This window comes from Pristiophorus japonicus, chromosome 23, assembly GCF_044704955.1.
Source record: "Pristiophorus japonicus isolate sPriJap1 chromosome 23, sPriJap1.hap1, whole genome shotgun sequence".
Classification (NCBI taxonomy): domain Eukaryota; kingdom Metazoa; phylum Chordata; class Chondrichthyes; family Pristiophoridae; genus Pristiophorus; species Pristiophorus japonicus.
In genome coordinates this window covers 61,369,793-61,384,905 of record NC_091999.1, presented here as the reverse complement: position 1 = coordinate 61,384,905, position 15,113 = coordinate 61,369,793, and positions in this window count along the sequence as shown.

Below are 15,113 nucleotides of genomic sequence, written 5' to 3'. Positions count from 1 at the left end.
CTGATTCAGTCGAGAATGCTGCCACTGAACCAAAGTCGATACAAACGTCCACAACCGTATTATTTTCCCCAATTCTTTTTTATAATTCCAGGACATACCAAATTCATGGTGATGATTTCCACAGACAGTTGCACATACACAGAGAGATATATACAGATCGACAGACACAGAGAAACACCCACATACATAACCAAACATTTACACGCACCAACGGACATGCACAGATGCCTTCAACATATAAAGGGATAGACAGGCTGACACGCTGTCGCAACTTTGACTGATTTTTGTGTTTTCCTATCCGTATGTATCGTAAATATTGCAGATTAATAAAAATGAGAAAAAAATGTCAGTGTTGAAAGGTGTGGGACGTTATACCATCTGTTTCAGGATCAGTTTTACAAAGATCTGGTTAAATTGTGAAATGGAATGAAAAATGCCGAGAATCGTAGTGGACAGGCTTCAAAACTACGCAGGGGAAACCCAATGAATTTTTAATCCATCGTCTTAACCACTCGGCCACTTCGAATGCGACACTGCCTTCTTAAACGTTACTCAGAAAAAACTCAGTCATCCATCTCTGTGCAGCAGACGGCCAAAGAATCCTGTAAAAGTCTCCGTTTACTAAAAATCTGGAAGAGACAATCTCCTCGACGTGTATTTTTCCAGTTCGATATTGCTCTGGAACTTTTTAATATGAATCTCTACCAAGAAACAGAAGAAAAATTCTACATTTTGAAACACCTGGCTGCCAGTCGGGGAATTGAACCCCGGTCTCCCGCCTGAAAGGTGGGGATACTCACCACTATATTAACGATGAACTAGCAGGTACCAGTTCTGTCAGAGCAGGAATCGAGCTGTGCACAGAACTGGACACCATGAGAAGTCGACAGACACAATGAGAGACAGAGACAAACCGACAAGTAGGGTGAGACAGACCTTCAGGGGAGGGGAACCAGTGAGTGTAGAACTGAACCCAGCCAGAGTCAGTACCTTCAGGGGAGGGGAACCAGTGAGTGTAGAACTGAACCGAGACAGAGTCAGTACCTTCAGGGGAGGGGAACCAGTAAGTGTAGAACTGAACCCAGCCAGAGTCAGTACCTTCAGGGGAGGGGAACCAGTGAGTGTAGAACTGAACCCAGCCAGAGTCAGTACCTTCAGGGGAGGGGAACCAGTGAGTGTAGAACTGAACCCAGCCTGAGTCAGTACCTTCAGGGGAGGGGAACCTGAGAGTGCAGAACTGAACCCAGCCAGAGTCAGTACCGTCAGGGGAGGAGAACCAGTGAGTGTAGAACTGAACCCAGCCAGAGTCAGTACCTTCAGGGGAGGGGAACCAGTGAGTGTAGAACTGAACCCAGCCAGAGTCAGCACCTTCAGGGGAGGGGAACCAGAGAGTGTAGAACTGAACCCAGCCAGAGTCAGTACCTTCAGGGGAGGGGAACCAGTGAGTGTAGAACTGAACCCAGCCAGAGTCAGTACCTTCAGGGGAGGGGAACCAGTGAGTGTAGAACTGAACCCAGCCAGAGTCAGTACCTTCAGGGGAGGGGAACCAGTGAGTGTAGAACTGAACCCAGCCAGAGTCAGTACCTTCAGGGGAGGGGAACCAGTGAGTGTAGAACTGAACTCAGCCAGAGTCAGCAACTTCAGGGGAGGGGAACCAGTGAGTGTAGAACTGAACCCAGCCAGAGTCAGTACCTTCAGGGGAGGGGAACCAGTGAGTGTAGAACTGAACCCAGCCAGAGTCAGTACCTTCAGGGGAGGGAAACCAGAGAGTGTAGAACTGAACCCAGCCAGAGTCAGTACCTTCAGGGGAGGGGAACCAGTGAGTGTAGAACTGAACCCAGCCAGAGTCAGCACCTTCAGTGGAGGGGAACCAGTGAGTGTAGAACTGAACCAAGCCAGAGTCAGTACCTTCAGGGGAGGGGAACCAGTGAGTGTAGAACTGAACCCAGCCAGAGTCAGTACCTTCAGGGGAGGGGAACCAGTGAGTGTAGAACTGTACCCAGCCAGAATCAGTACCTTCAGGGGAGGGGAACCAGTGAGTGTAGAACTAAACCAAGCCAGAGTCAGTACCTTAAGGGGAGGGGAACCAGTGAGTCTAGAACTGAACCCAGCCAGAGTCAGTACCTTCAGGGGAGGGGAACCAGAGAGTGTAGAACTGAACCCAGCCAGAGTCAGTATCTTCAGGGGAGGGGAACCAGTGAGTGTAGAACTGAACCCAGCCAGAGTCAGCACCTTCAGGGGAGGGGAACCAGAGAGTGTAGAACTGAACCCAGACAGAGTCAGTACCTTCAGGGGAGGGGAACCAGTGAGTGTAGAACTGAACCCAGCCAGAGTCAGTACCTTCAGGGGAGGCGAATCAGTGAGTGTAGAACTGAACCCAGCCAGAGTCAGTACCTTCAGGGGAGGGGAGCCAGTGAGTGTAGAACAGAACCCAGCCAGAGTCAGTACCTTCAGGGGAGGGGAACCAGTGAGTGTAGAACTGAACCCAGCCAGAGTCAGTACCTTCAGGGGAGGGGAACCAGTGAGTGTAGAACTGAACCCAGCCAGAGTCAGTACCTTCAGGGGAGGGGAACCAGTGATTGTCGAACTGAACCCAGCCAGAGTCAGCACCTTCAGGGGAGGGGAACCAGTGAGTGTAGAACTGAACCCAGACAGAGTCAGTACCTTCAGGGGAGGGGAACCAGTGAGTGTAGAACTGAACCCAGCCAGAGTCAGTACCTTCAGGGGAGGGGATCCAGTGAGTGTAGAACTGAACCCAGCCAGAGTCAGTACCTTCAGGGGAGGGGAACCAGTGAGTGCAGAACTGAATCCAGCCAGAGTCAGTACCTTCAGGGGAGGGGAACCAGAGAGTGTAGAACTGAACCCAGCCAGAGTCAGCACCTTCAGGGAAGGGGAACCAGTGAGTGTAGAACTGAACCCAGCCAGAGTCAGTACCTTCAGGGGAGGGGAACCAGTGAGTGTAGAACATAACCCAGCCAGAGTCAGTACCTTCAGGGGAGGGGAACCAGTGAGTGTAGAACTGAACCCTGCCAGAGTCAGCACCTTCAGGGGAGGGGAACCAGTGAGTGTAGAACTGAACCCAGACAGAGTCAGTACCTTCAGGGGAGGGGAACCTGTGAGTGTAGAACTGAACCCAGCCAGAGTCAGTACCTTCAGGGGAGGGGAACCAGTGAGTGTAGAACTGAACCCAGCCAGAGTCAGTACCTTCAAGGGAAGGGAATCTGTGAGTGTAGAACTGAACCCAGCCAGAGTCAGTACCTTCAGGGGAGGGGAACCAGTGAGTGTAGAACTGAACCCAGCCAGAGTCAGCACCTTCAGGGGAGGGGAACCAGTGAGTGTAGAACTGAACCCAGCCAGAGTCAGTACCTTCAGGGGAGGAGAACCAGTGAGTGTAGAAATGAACCCAGCCAGAGTCAGTACCTTCAGGGGAGGGGAACCAGTGAGTGTAGAACTGAACCCAGCCATAGTCAGCACCTTCAGGGGTGGGGAACCAGTGAGTGTAGAACTGAACCCAGCCAGAGTCAGTATCTTCAGAGGAGGGGAACCAGTGAGTGTAGAACTGAACCCAGACAGAGTCAGTACCCTCAGGGGAGGGGAACCAGTGAGTGTAGAACTGAACCCAGCCAGAGTCAGTACCTTCAGGGGAGGGGAACCAGTGAGTGCAGAACTGAACACAGCCAGAGTCAGTACCTTCATGGGAGGGGAACCAGAGAGTGTAGAACTGAACCCAGCCAGAGTCAGTACCTTCAGGGGAGGGGAACCAGTGAGTGTAGAACTGAACCCAGCCAGAGTCAGCACCTTCAGGGGAGGGGAACCAGAGAGTGTAGAACTGAACCCAGACAGAGTCAGTACCTTCAGGGGAGGGGAACCAGTGAGTGTAGAACTGAACCCAGCCAGAGTCAGTACCTTCAGGGGAGGCGAATCAGTGAGTGTAGAACTGAACCCAGCCAGAGTCAGTACCTTCAGGGGAGGGGAACCAGTGAGTGTAGAACAGAACCCAGCCAGAGTCAGTACCTTCAGGGGAGGGGAACCAGTGAGTGTAGAACTGAACCCAGCCAGAGTCAGTACCTTCAGGGGAGGGGAACCAGTGAGTGTGGAACTGAACCCAGCCAGAGTCAGTACCTACAGGGGAGGGGAACCAGTGAGTGTCGAACTGAACCCAGCCAGAGTCAGCACCTTCAGGGGAGGGGAACCAGTGAGTGTAGAACTGAACCCAGACAGAGTCAGTACTTTCAGGGGAGGGGAACCAGTGAGTGTAGAACTGAACCCAGCCAGAGTCAGTACCTTCAGGGGAGGGGAACCAGTGAGTGTAGAACTGAACCCAGCCAGAGTCAGTACTTTCAGGGGAGGGGAACCAGTGAGTGCAGAACTGAACCCAGCCAGAGTCAGTACTTTCAGGGGAGGGGTACCAGAGAGTGTAGAACTGAAGCCAGCCAGAGTCAGTACCTTCAGGGGAGGGGAACCAGTGAGTGTAGAACTGAACCCAGCCAGAGTCAGCACCTTCAGGGGAGGGGAACCAGTGAGTGTAGAACTGAACCCAGACAGAGTCAGTACCTTCAGGGGAGGGGAACCAGTGATGTAGAACTGAACCCAGCCAGAGTCAGTACCTTCAGGGGAGGGGAACCAGTGAGTGTAGAACTGAACCCAGCCAGAGTCAGTACCTTCAGGGGAGGGGAACCTGTGAGTGTAGAACTGAACCCAGCCAGAGTCAGTACCGTCAGGGGAGGAGAACCAGTGAGTGTAGAACTGAACCCAGCCAGAGTCAGTACCTTCAGGGGAGGGGAACCAGTGAGTGTAGAACTGAACCCAGCCAGAGTCAGCACCTTCAGGGGAGGGGAACCAGTGAGTGTAGAAATGAACAGCCAGAGTCAGTACCTTCAGGGGAGGGGAACCAGTGAGTGTAGAACTGAACCCAGCCAGAGTCAGTACCTTCAGGGGAGGGGAACCAGTGAGTGTAGAACTGAACCCAGCCAGAGTCTGCACCTTCAGGGGAGGGGAACCAGTGAGTGTAGAACTGAACCCAGCCAGAGTCAGTACCTTCAGGGGAGGGGAACCAGTGAGTGTAGAACTGAACCCAGCCAGAGTCAGTACCTTCAGGGGAGGGGAACCAGTGAGTGTAGAACTGAACCCAGCCAGAGTCAGCACCTTCAGGGGAGGGGAACCAGAGAGTGTAGAACTGAACCCAGACAGAGTCAGTACCTTCAGGGGAGGGGAACCAGAGAGTGTAGAACTGAACCCAGCCAGAGTCAGCACCTTCAGGGAAGGGGAACCAGTGAGTGTAGAACTGAACCCAGCCAGAGTCAGTACCTTCAGGGGAGGGGAACCAGTGAGTGTAGAACTGAACCCAGCCAGAGTCAGTACCTTCAGGGGAGGGGAACCAGTGAGTGTAGAACTGAACCCTGCCAGAGTCAGCACCTTCAGGGGAGGGGAACCAGTGAGTGTAGAACTGAACCCAGACAGAGTCAGTACCTTCAGGGGAGGGGAACCTGTGAGTGTAGAACTGAACCCAGCCAGAGTCAGTACCTTCAGGGGAGGGGAACCAGTGAGTGTAGAACTGAACCCAGCCAGAGTCAGTACCTTCAAGGGAAGGGAATCTGTGAGTGTAGAACTGAACCCAGCCAGAGTCAGTACCTTCAGGGGAGGGGAACCAGTGAGTGTAGAACTGAACCCAGCCAGAGTCAGCACCTTCAGGGGAGGGGAACCAGTGAGTGTAGAACTGAACCCAGCCAGAGTCAGTACCTTCAGGGGAGGAGAACCAGTGAGTGTAGAAATGAACCCAGCCAGAGTCAGTACCTTCAGGGGAGGGGAACCAGTGAGTGTAGAACTGAACCCAGCCATAGTCAGCACCTTCAGGGGTGGGGAACCAGTGAGTGTAGAACTGAACCCAGCCAGAGTCAGTATCTTCAGAGGAGGGGAACCAGTGAGTGTAGAACTGAACCCAGACAGAGTCAGTACCCTCAGGGGAGGGGAACCAGTGAGTGTAGAACTGAAACCAGCCAGAGTCAGTACCTTCAGGGGAGGGGAACCAGTGAGTGCAGAACTGAACACAGCCAGAGTCAGTACCTTCATGGGAGGGGAACCAGAGAGTGTAGAACTGAACCCAGCCAGAGTCAGTACCTTCAGGGGAGGGGAACCAGTGAGTGTAGAACTGAACCCAGCCAGAGTCAGCACCTTCAGGGGAGGGGAACCAGAGAGTGTAGAACTGAACCCAGACAGAGTCAGTACCTTCAGGGGAGGGGAACCAGTGAGTGTAGAACTGAACCCAGCCAGAGTCAGTACCTTCAGGGGAGGCGAATCAGTGAGTGTAGAACTGAACCCAGCCAGAGTCAGTACCTTCAGGGGAGGGGAACCAGTGAGTGTAGAACAGAACCCAGCCAGAGTCAGTACCTTCAGGGGAGGGGAACCAGTGAGTGTAGAACTGAACCCAGCCAGAGTCAGTACCTTCAGGGGAGGGGAACCAGTGAGTGTAGAACTGAACCCAGCCAGAGTCAGTACCTTCAGGGGAGGGGAACCAGTGAGTGTCGAACTGAACCCAGCCAGAGTCAGCACCTTCAGGGGAGGGGAACCAGTGAGTGTAGAACTGAACCCAGACAGAGTCAGTACCTTCAGGGGAGGGGAACCAGTGAGTGTAGAACTGAACCCAGCCAGAGTCAGTACCTTCAGGGGAGGGGATCCAGTGAGTGTAGAACTGAACCCAGCCAGAGTCAGTACCTTCAGGGGAGGGGAACCAGTGAGTGCAGAACTGAATCCAGCCAGAGTCAGTACCTTCAGGGGAGGGGAACCAGAGAGTGTAGAACTGAACCCAGCCAGAGTCAGCACCTTCAGGGAAGGGGAACCAGTGAGTGTAGAACTGAACCCAGCCAGAGTCAGTACCTTCAGGGGAGGGGAACCAGTGAGTGTAGAACTGAACCCAGCCAGAGTCAGTACCTTCAGGGGAGGGGAACCAGTGAGTGTAGAACTGAACCCTGCCAGAGTCAGCACCTTCAGGGGAGGGGAACCAGTGAGTGTAGAACTGAACCCAGACAGAGTCAGTACCTTCAGGGGAGGGGAACCTGTGAGTGTAGAACTGAACCCAGCCAGAGTCAGTACCTTCAGGGGAGGGGAACCAGTGAGTGTAGAACTGAACCCAGCCAGAGTCAGTACCTTCAAGGGAAGGGAATCTGTGAGTGTAGAACTGAACCCAGCCAGAGTCAGTACCTTCAGGGGAGGGGAACCAGTGAGTGTAGAACTGAACCCAGCCAGAGTCAGCACCTTCAGGGGAGGGGAACCAGTGAGTGTAGAACTGAACCCAGCCAGAGTCAGTACCTTCAGGGGAGGAGAACCAGTGAGTGTAGAAATGAACCCAGCCAGAGTCAGTACCTTCAGGGGAGGGGAACCAGTGAGTGTAGAACTGAACCCAGCCATAGTCAGCACCTTCTGGGGTGGGGAACCAGTGAGTGTAGAACTGAACCCAGCCAGAGTCAGTACCTTCAGAGGAGGGGAACCAGTGAGTGTAGAACTGAACCCAGACAGAGTCAGTACCCTCAGGGGAGGGGAACCAGTGAGTGTAGAACTGAACCCAGCCAGAGTCAATACCTTCAGGGGAGGGGAACCAGTGAGTGCAGAACTGAACACAGCCAGAGTCAGTACCTTCATGGGAGGGGAACCAGAGAGTGTAGAACTGAACCCAGCCAGAGTCAGTACCTTCAGGGGAGGGGAACCAGTGAGTGTAGAACTGAACCCAGCCAGAGTCAGTACCTTCAGGGGAGGGGAACCAGTGAGTGTAGAACTGAACCCAGCCAGAGTCAGTACCTTCAGGGGAGGGGAACCTGTGAGTGTAGAACTGAACCCAGCCAGAGTCAGTACCGTCAGGGGAGGAGAACCAGTGAGTGTAGAACTGAACCCAGCCAGAGTCAGTACCTTCAGGGGAGGGGAACCAGTGAGTGTAGAACTGAACCCAGCCAGAGTCAGCACCTTCAGGGGAGGGGAACCAGTGAGTGTAGAAATGAACAGCCAGAGTCAGTACCTCCAGGGGAGGGGAACCAGTGAGTGTAGAACTGAACCCAGCCAGAGTCAGTACCTTCAGGGGAGGGGAACCAGTGAGTGTAGAACTGAACCCAGCCAGAGTCTGCACCTTCAGGGGAGGGGAACCAGTGAGTGTAGACCTGAACCCAGCCAGAGTCAGTACCTTCAGGGGAGGGGAACCAGTGAGTGCAGAACTGAACCCAGCCAGAGTCAGCACCTTCAGGGGCGGGGAACCAGTGAGTGTAGAACTGAACCCAGCCAGAGTCAGTACCTTCAGGGGAGGGGAACCAGTGAGTGTAGAACTGAACCCAGCCAGAGTCAGCACCTTCAGAGGAGGGGAACCAGTGAGTGTAGAACTGAACCCAGCCAGAGTCAGTACCTTCAGGGGAGGAGAACCAGTGAGTGTAGAACTGAACCCAGCCAGACTCAGTACCTTCAGGGGAGGGGTACCAGTGAGTGTAGAACTGAACCCAGCCAGAGTCAGCACATTCAGGGGAGGGGAACCAGTGAGTGTAGAACTGAACCCAGCCAGAGTCAGGACCTTCAGGGGAGGGGAACCAGTGAGTGTAGAACTGAACCCAGCCAGAGTCAGTACCTTCAGGGGAGGCGAACCAGTGAGTGTAGAACTGAACCCAGCCAGATTCAGTACCTTCAGGGGATGGGAACCGGTGACTGTAGAACTGAACCCAGCCAGAGTCAGCACCTTCAGGGGAGGGGAACCAGTGAGTGTAGAACTGCACCCAGCCAGAGTCAGTACCTTCAGGGGAGGAGAACCAGTGAGTGTAGAACTGAACCCAGCCAGAGTCAGTACCTTCAGGGGAGGGGAACCAGTGAGTGCAGAACTGAACCCAGCCAGTGTCAGTACCTTCAGGGGAGGGGAACCAGAGAGTGTAGAACTGAACCCAGCCAGAGTCAGTACCTTCAGGGGAGGGGAACCAGTGAGTGTAGAACTGAACCCAGCCAGAGTCAGCACCTTCAGGGGAGGGGAACCAGTGAGTGTAGAACTGAACCCAGACAGAGTCAGTACCTTCAGGGGAGGGGAACCAGTGGGTGTAGAACTGAACCCAGCCAGAGTCAGTACTTCAGGGGAGGGGATCCAGTGAGTGAAGAACTGAACCCAGCCAGAGTCAGTACCTTCAGGGGAGGGGAACCAGTGAGTGCAGAACTGAATCCAGCCAGAGTCAGTACCTTCAGGGGAGGGGAACCAGAGAGTGTAGAACTGAACCCAGCCAGAGTCAGCACCTTCAGGGAAGGGGAACCAGTGAGTGTAGAACTGAACCCAGCCAGAGTCAGTACCTTCAGGGGAGGGGAACCAGTGAGTGTAGAACTGAACCCAGCCAGAGTCAGTACCTTCAGGGGAGGGGAACCAGTGAGTGTAGAACTGAACCCTGCCAGAGTTAGCACCTTCAGGTGAGGGGAACCAGTGAGTGTAGAACTGAACCCAGACAGAGTCAGTACCTTCAGGGGAGGGGAACATGTGAGTGTAGAACTGAACCCAGCCAGAGTCAGTACCTTCAGGGGAGGGGAACCAGTGAGTGTAGAACTGAACCCAGCCAGAGTCAGTACCTTCAAGGGAAGGGATTCTGTGAGTGTAGAACTGAACCCAGCCAGAGTCAGTACCTTCAGGGGAGGGGAACCAGTGAGTGTAGAACTGAACCCAGCCAGAGTCAGCACCTTCAGGGGAGGGGAACCAGTGAGTGTAGAACTGAACCCAGCCAGAGTCAGTACCTTCAGGGGAGGAGAACCAGTGAGTGTAGAAGTGAACCCAGCCAGAGTCAGTACCTTCAGGGGAGGGGAACCAGTGAGTGTAGAACTGAACCCAGCCATAGTCAGTACCTTCAGGGGAGGGGAACCAGAGAGTGTAGAACTGAACCCAGCCAGAGTCAGTACCTTCAGGGGAGGGGAACCAGTGAGTGTAGAACTGAACCCAGCCAGAGTCAGCACCTTCAGGGGAGGGGAACCAGTGAGTGTAGAACTGAACCCAGACAGAGTCAGTACCTTCAGGGGAGGGGAACCAGTGAGTGTAGAACAGAACCCAGCCAGAGTCAGTACCTTCAGGGGAGGGGAACCAGTGAGTGTAGAACTGAACCCAGCCAGAGTCAGTACCTTCAGGGGAGGGGAACCAGTGAGTGTGGAACTGAACCCAGCCAGAGTCAGTACCTACAGGGGAGGGGAACCAGTGAGTGTCGAACTGAACCCAGCCAGAGTCAGCACCTTCAGGGGAGGGGAACCAGTGAGTGTAGAACTGAACCCAGACAGAGTCAGTACCTTCAGGGGAGGGGAACCAGTGAGTGTAGAACTGAACCCAGCCAGAGTCAGTACCTTCAGGGGAGGGGAACCAGTGAGTGTAGAACTGAACCCAGCCAGAGTCAGTACCTTCAGGGGAGGGGAACCAGTGAGTGCAGAACTGAACCCAGCCAGAGTCAGTACTTTCAGGGGAGGGGTACCAGAGAGTGTAGAACTGAAGCCAGCCAGAGTCAGTACCTTCAGGGGAGGGGAACCAGTGAGTGTAGAACTGAACCCAGCCAGAGTCAGCACCTTCAGGGGAGGGGAACCAGTGAGTGTAGAACTGAACCCAGACAGAGTCAGTACCTTCAGGGGAGGGGAACCAGTGATGTAGAACTGAACCCAGCCAGAGTCAGTACCTTCAGGGGAGGGGAACCAGTGAGTGTAGAACTGAACCCAGCCAGAGTCAGTACCTTCAGGGGAGGGGAACCTGTGAGTGTAGAACTGAACCCAGCCAGAGTCAGTACCGTCAGGGGAGGAGAACCAGTGAGTGTAGAACTGAACCCAGCCAGAGTCAGTACCTTCAGGGGAGGGGAACCAGTGAGTGTAGAACTGAACCCAGCCAGAGTCAGCACCTTCAGGGGAGGGGAACCAGTGAGTGTAGAAATGAACAGCCAGAGTCAGTACCTTCAGGGGAGGGGAACCAGTGAGTGTAGAACTGAACCCAGCCAGAGTCAGTACCTTCAGGGGAGGGGAACCAGTGAGTGTAGAACTGAACCCAGCCAGAGTCTGCACCTTCAGGGGAGGGGAACCAGTGAGTGTAGAACTGAACCCAGCCAGAGTCAGTACCTTCAGGGGAGGGGAACCAGTGAGTGTAGAACTGAACCCAGCCAGAGTCAGTACCTTCAGGGGAGGGGAACCAGTGAGTGTAGAACTGAACCCAGCCAGAGTCAGCACCTTCAGGGGAGGGGAACCAGAGAGTGTAGAACTGAACCCAGACAGAGTCAGTACCTTCAGGGGAGGGGAACCAGAGAGTGTAGAACTGAACCCAGCCAGAGTCAGCACCTTCAGGGAAGGGGAACCAGTGAGTGTAGAACTGAACCCAGCCAGAGTCAGTACCTTCAGGGGAGGGGAACCAGTGAGTGTAGAACTGAACCCAGCCAGAGTCAGTACCTTCAGGGGAGGGGAACCAGTGAGTGTAGAACTGAACCCTGCCAGAGTCAGCACCTTCAGGGGAGGGGAACCAGTGAGTGTAGAACTGAACCCAGACAGAGTCAGTACCTTCAGGGGAGGGGAACCTGTGAGTGTAGAACTGAACCCAGCCAGAGTCAGTACCTTCAGGGGAGGGGAACCAGTGAGTGTAGAACTGAACCCAGCCAGAGTCAGTACCTTCAAGGGAAGGGAATCTGTGAGTGTAGAACTGAACCCAGCCAGAGTCAGTACCTTCAGGGGAGGGGAACCAGTGAGTGTAGAACTGAACCCAGCCAGAGTCAGCACCTTCAGGGGAGGGGAACCAGTGAGTGTAGAACTGAACCCAGCCAGAGTCAGTACCTTCAGGGGAGGAGAACCAGTGAGTGTAGAAATGAACCCAGCCAGAGTCAGTACCTTCAGGGGAGGGGAACCAGTGAGTGTAGAACTGAACCCAGCCATAGTCAGCACCTTCAGGGGTGGGGAACCAGTGAGTGTAGAACTGAACCCAGCCAGAGTCAGTATCTTCAGAGGAGGGGAACCAGTGAGTGTAGAACTGAACCCAGACAGAGTCAGTACCCTCAGGGGAGGGGAACCAGTGAGTGTAGAACTGAAACCAGCCAGAGTCAGTACCTTCAGGGGAGGGGAACCAGTGAGTGCAGAACTGAACACAGCCAGAGTCAGTACCTTCATGGGAGGGGAACCAGAGAGTGTAGAACTGAACCCAGCCAGAGTCAGTACCTTCAGGGGAGGGGAACCAGTGAGTGTAGAACTGAACCCAGCCAGAGTCAGCACCTTCAGGGGAGGGGAACCAGAGAGTGTAGAACTGAACCCAGACAGAGTCAGTACCTTCAGGGGAGGGGAACCAGTGAGTGTAGAACTGAACCCAGCCAGAGTCAGTACCTTCAGGGGAGGCGAATCAGTGAGTGTAGAACTGAACCCAGCCAGAGTCAGTACCTTCAGGGGAGGGGAACCAGTGAGTGTAGAACAGAACCCAGCCAGAGTCAGTACCTTCAGGGGAGGGGAACCAGTGAGTGTAGAACTGAACCCAGCCAGAGTCAGTACCTTCAGGGGAGGGGAACCAGTGAGTGTAGAACTGAACCCAGCCAGAGTCAGTACCTTCAGGGGAGGGGAACCAGTGAGTGTCGAACTGAACCCAGCCAGAGTCAGCACCTTCAGGGGAGGGGAACCAGTGAGTGTAGAACTGAACCCAGACAGAGTCAGTACCTTCAGGGGAGGGGAACCAGTGAGTGTAGAACTGAACCCAGCCAGAGTCAGTACCTTCAGGGGAGGGGATCCAGTGAGTGTAGAACTGAACCCAGCCAGAGTCAGTACCTTCAGGGGAGGGGAACCAGTGAGTGCAGAACTGAATCCAGCCAGAGTCAGTACCTTCAGGGGAGGGGAACCAGAGAGTGTAGAACTGAACCCAGCCAGAGTCAGCACCTTCAGGGAAGGGGAACCAGTGAGTGTAGAACTGAACCCAGCCAGAGTCAGTACCTTCAGGGGAGGGGAACCAGTGAGTGTAGAACTGAACCCAGCCAGAGTCAGTACCTTCAGGGGAGGGGAACCAGTGAGTGTAGAACTGAACCCTGCCAGAGTCAGCACCTTCAGGGGAGGGGAACCAGTGAGTGTAGAACTGAACCCAGACAGAGTCAGTACCTTCAGGGGAGGGGAACCTGTGAGTGTAGAACTGAACCCAGCCAGAGTCAGTACCTTCAGGGGAGGGGAACCAGTGAGTGTAGAACTGAACCCAGCCAGAGTCAGTACCTTCAAGGGAAGGGAATCTGTGAGTGTAGAACTGAACCCAGCCAGAGTCAGTACCTTCAGGGGAGGGGAACCAGTGAGTGTAGAACTGAACCCAGCCAGAGTCAGCACCTTCAGGGGAGGGGAACCAGTGAGTGTAGAACTGAACCCAGCCAGAGTCAGTACCTTCAGGGGAGGAGAACCAGTGAGTGTAGAAATGAACCCAGCCAGAGTCAGTACCTTCAGGGGAGGGGAACCAGTGAGTGTAGAACTGAACCCAGCCATAGTCAGCACCTTCTGGGGTGGGGAACCAGTGAGTGTAGAACTGAACCCAGCCAGAGTCAGTACCTTCAGAGGAGGGGAACCAGTGAGTGTAGAACTGAACCCAGACAGAGTCAGTACCCTCAGGGGAGGGGAACCAGTGAGTGTAGAACTGAACCCAGCCAGAGTCAATACCTTCAGGGGAGGGGAACCAGTGAGTGCAGAACTGAACACAGCCAGAGTCAGTACCTTCATGGGAGGGGAACCAGAGAGTGTAGAACTGAACCCAGCCAGAGTCAGTACCTTCAGGGGAGGGGAACCAGTGAGTGTAGAACTGAACCCAGCCAGAGTCAGTACCTTCAGGGGAGGGGAACCAGTGAGTGTAGAACTGAACCCAGCCAGAGTCAGTACCTTCAGGGGAGGGGAACCTGTGAGTGTAGAACTGAACCCAGCCAGAGTCAGTACCGTCAGGGGAGGAGAACCAGTGAGTGTAGAACTGAACCCAGCCAGAGTCAGTACCTTCAGGGGAGGGGAACCAGTGAGTGTAGAACTGAACCCAGCCAGAGTCAGCACCTTCAGGGGAGGGGAACCAGTGAGTGTAGAAATGAACAGCCAGAGTCAGTACCTCCAGGGGAGGGGAACCAGTGAGTGTAGAACTGAACCCAGCCAGAGTCAGTACCTTCAGGGGAGGGGAACCAGTGAGTGTAGAACTGAACCCAGCCAGAGTCTGCACCTTCAGGGGAGGGGAACCAGTGAGTGTAGACCTGAACCCAGCCAGAGTCAGTACCTTCAGGGGAGGGGAACCAGTGAGTGCAGAACTGAACCCAGCCAGAGTCAGCACCTTCAGGGGCGGGGAACCAGTGAGTGTAGAACTGAACCCAGCCAGAGTCAGTACCTTCAGGGGAGGGGAACCAGTGAGTGTAGAACTGAACCCAGCCAGAGTCAGCACCTTCAGAGGAGGGGAACCAGTGAGTGTAGAACTGAACCCAGCCAGAGTCAGTACCTTCAGGGGAGGAGAACCAGTGAGTGTAGAACTGAACCCAGCCAGACTCAGTACCTTCAGGGGAGGGGTACCAGTGAGTGTAGAACTGAACCCAGCCAGAGTCAGCACATTCAGGGGAGGGGAACCAGTGAGTGTAGAACTGAACCCAGCCAGAGTCAGGACCTTCAGGGGAGGGGAACCAGTGAGTGTAGAACTGAACCCAGCCAGAGTCAGTACCTTCAGGGGAGGCGAACCAGTGAGTGTAGAACTGAACCCAGCCAGATTCAGTACCTTCAGGGGATGGGAACCGGTGACTGTAGAACTGAACCCAGCCAGAGTCAGCACCTTCAGGGGAGGGGAACCAGTGAGTGTAGAACTGCACCCAGCCAGAGTCAGTACCTTCAGGGGAGGAGAACCAGTGAGTGTAGAACTGAACCCAGCCAGAGTCAGTACCTTCAGGGGAGGGGAACCAGTGAGTGCAGAACTGAACCCAGCCAGTGTCAGTACCTTCAGGGGAGGGGAACCAGAGAGTGTAGAACTGAACCCAGCCAGAGTCAGTACCTTCAGGGGAGGGGAACCAGTGAGTGTAGAACTGAACCCAGCCAGAGTCAGCACCTTCAGGGGAGGGGAACCAGTGAGTGTAGAACTGAACCCAGACAGAGTCAGTACCTTCAGGGGAGGGGAACCAGTGGGTGTAGAACTGAACCCA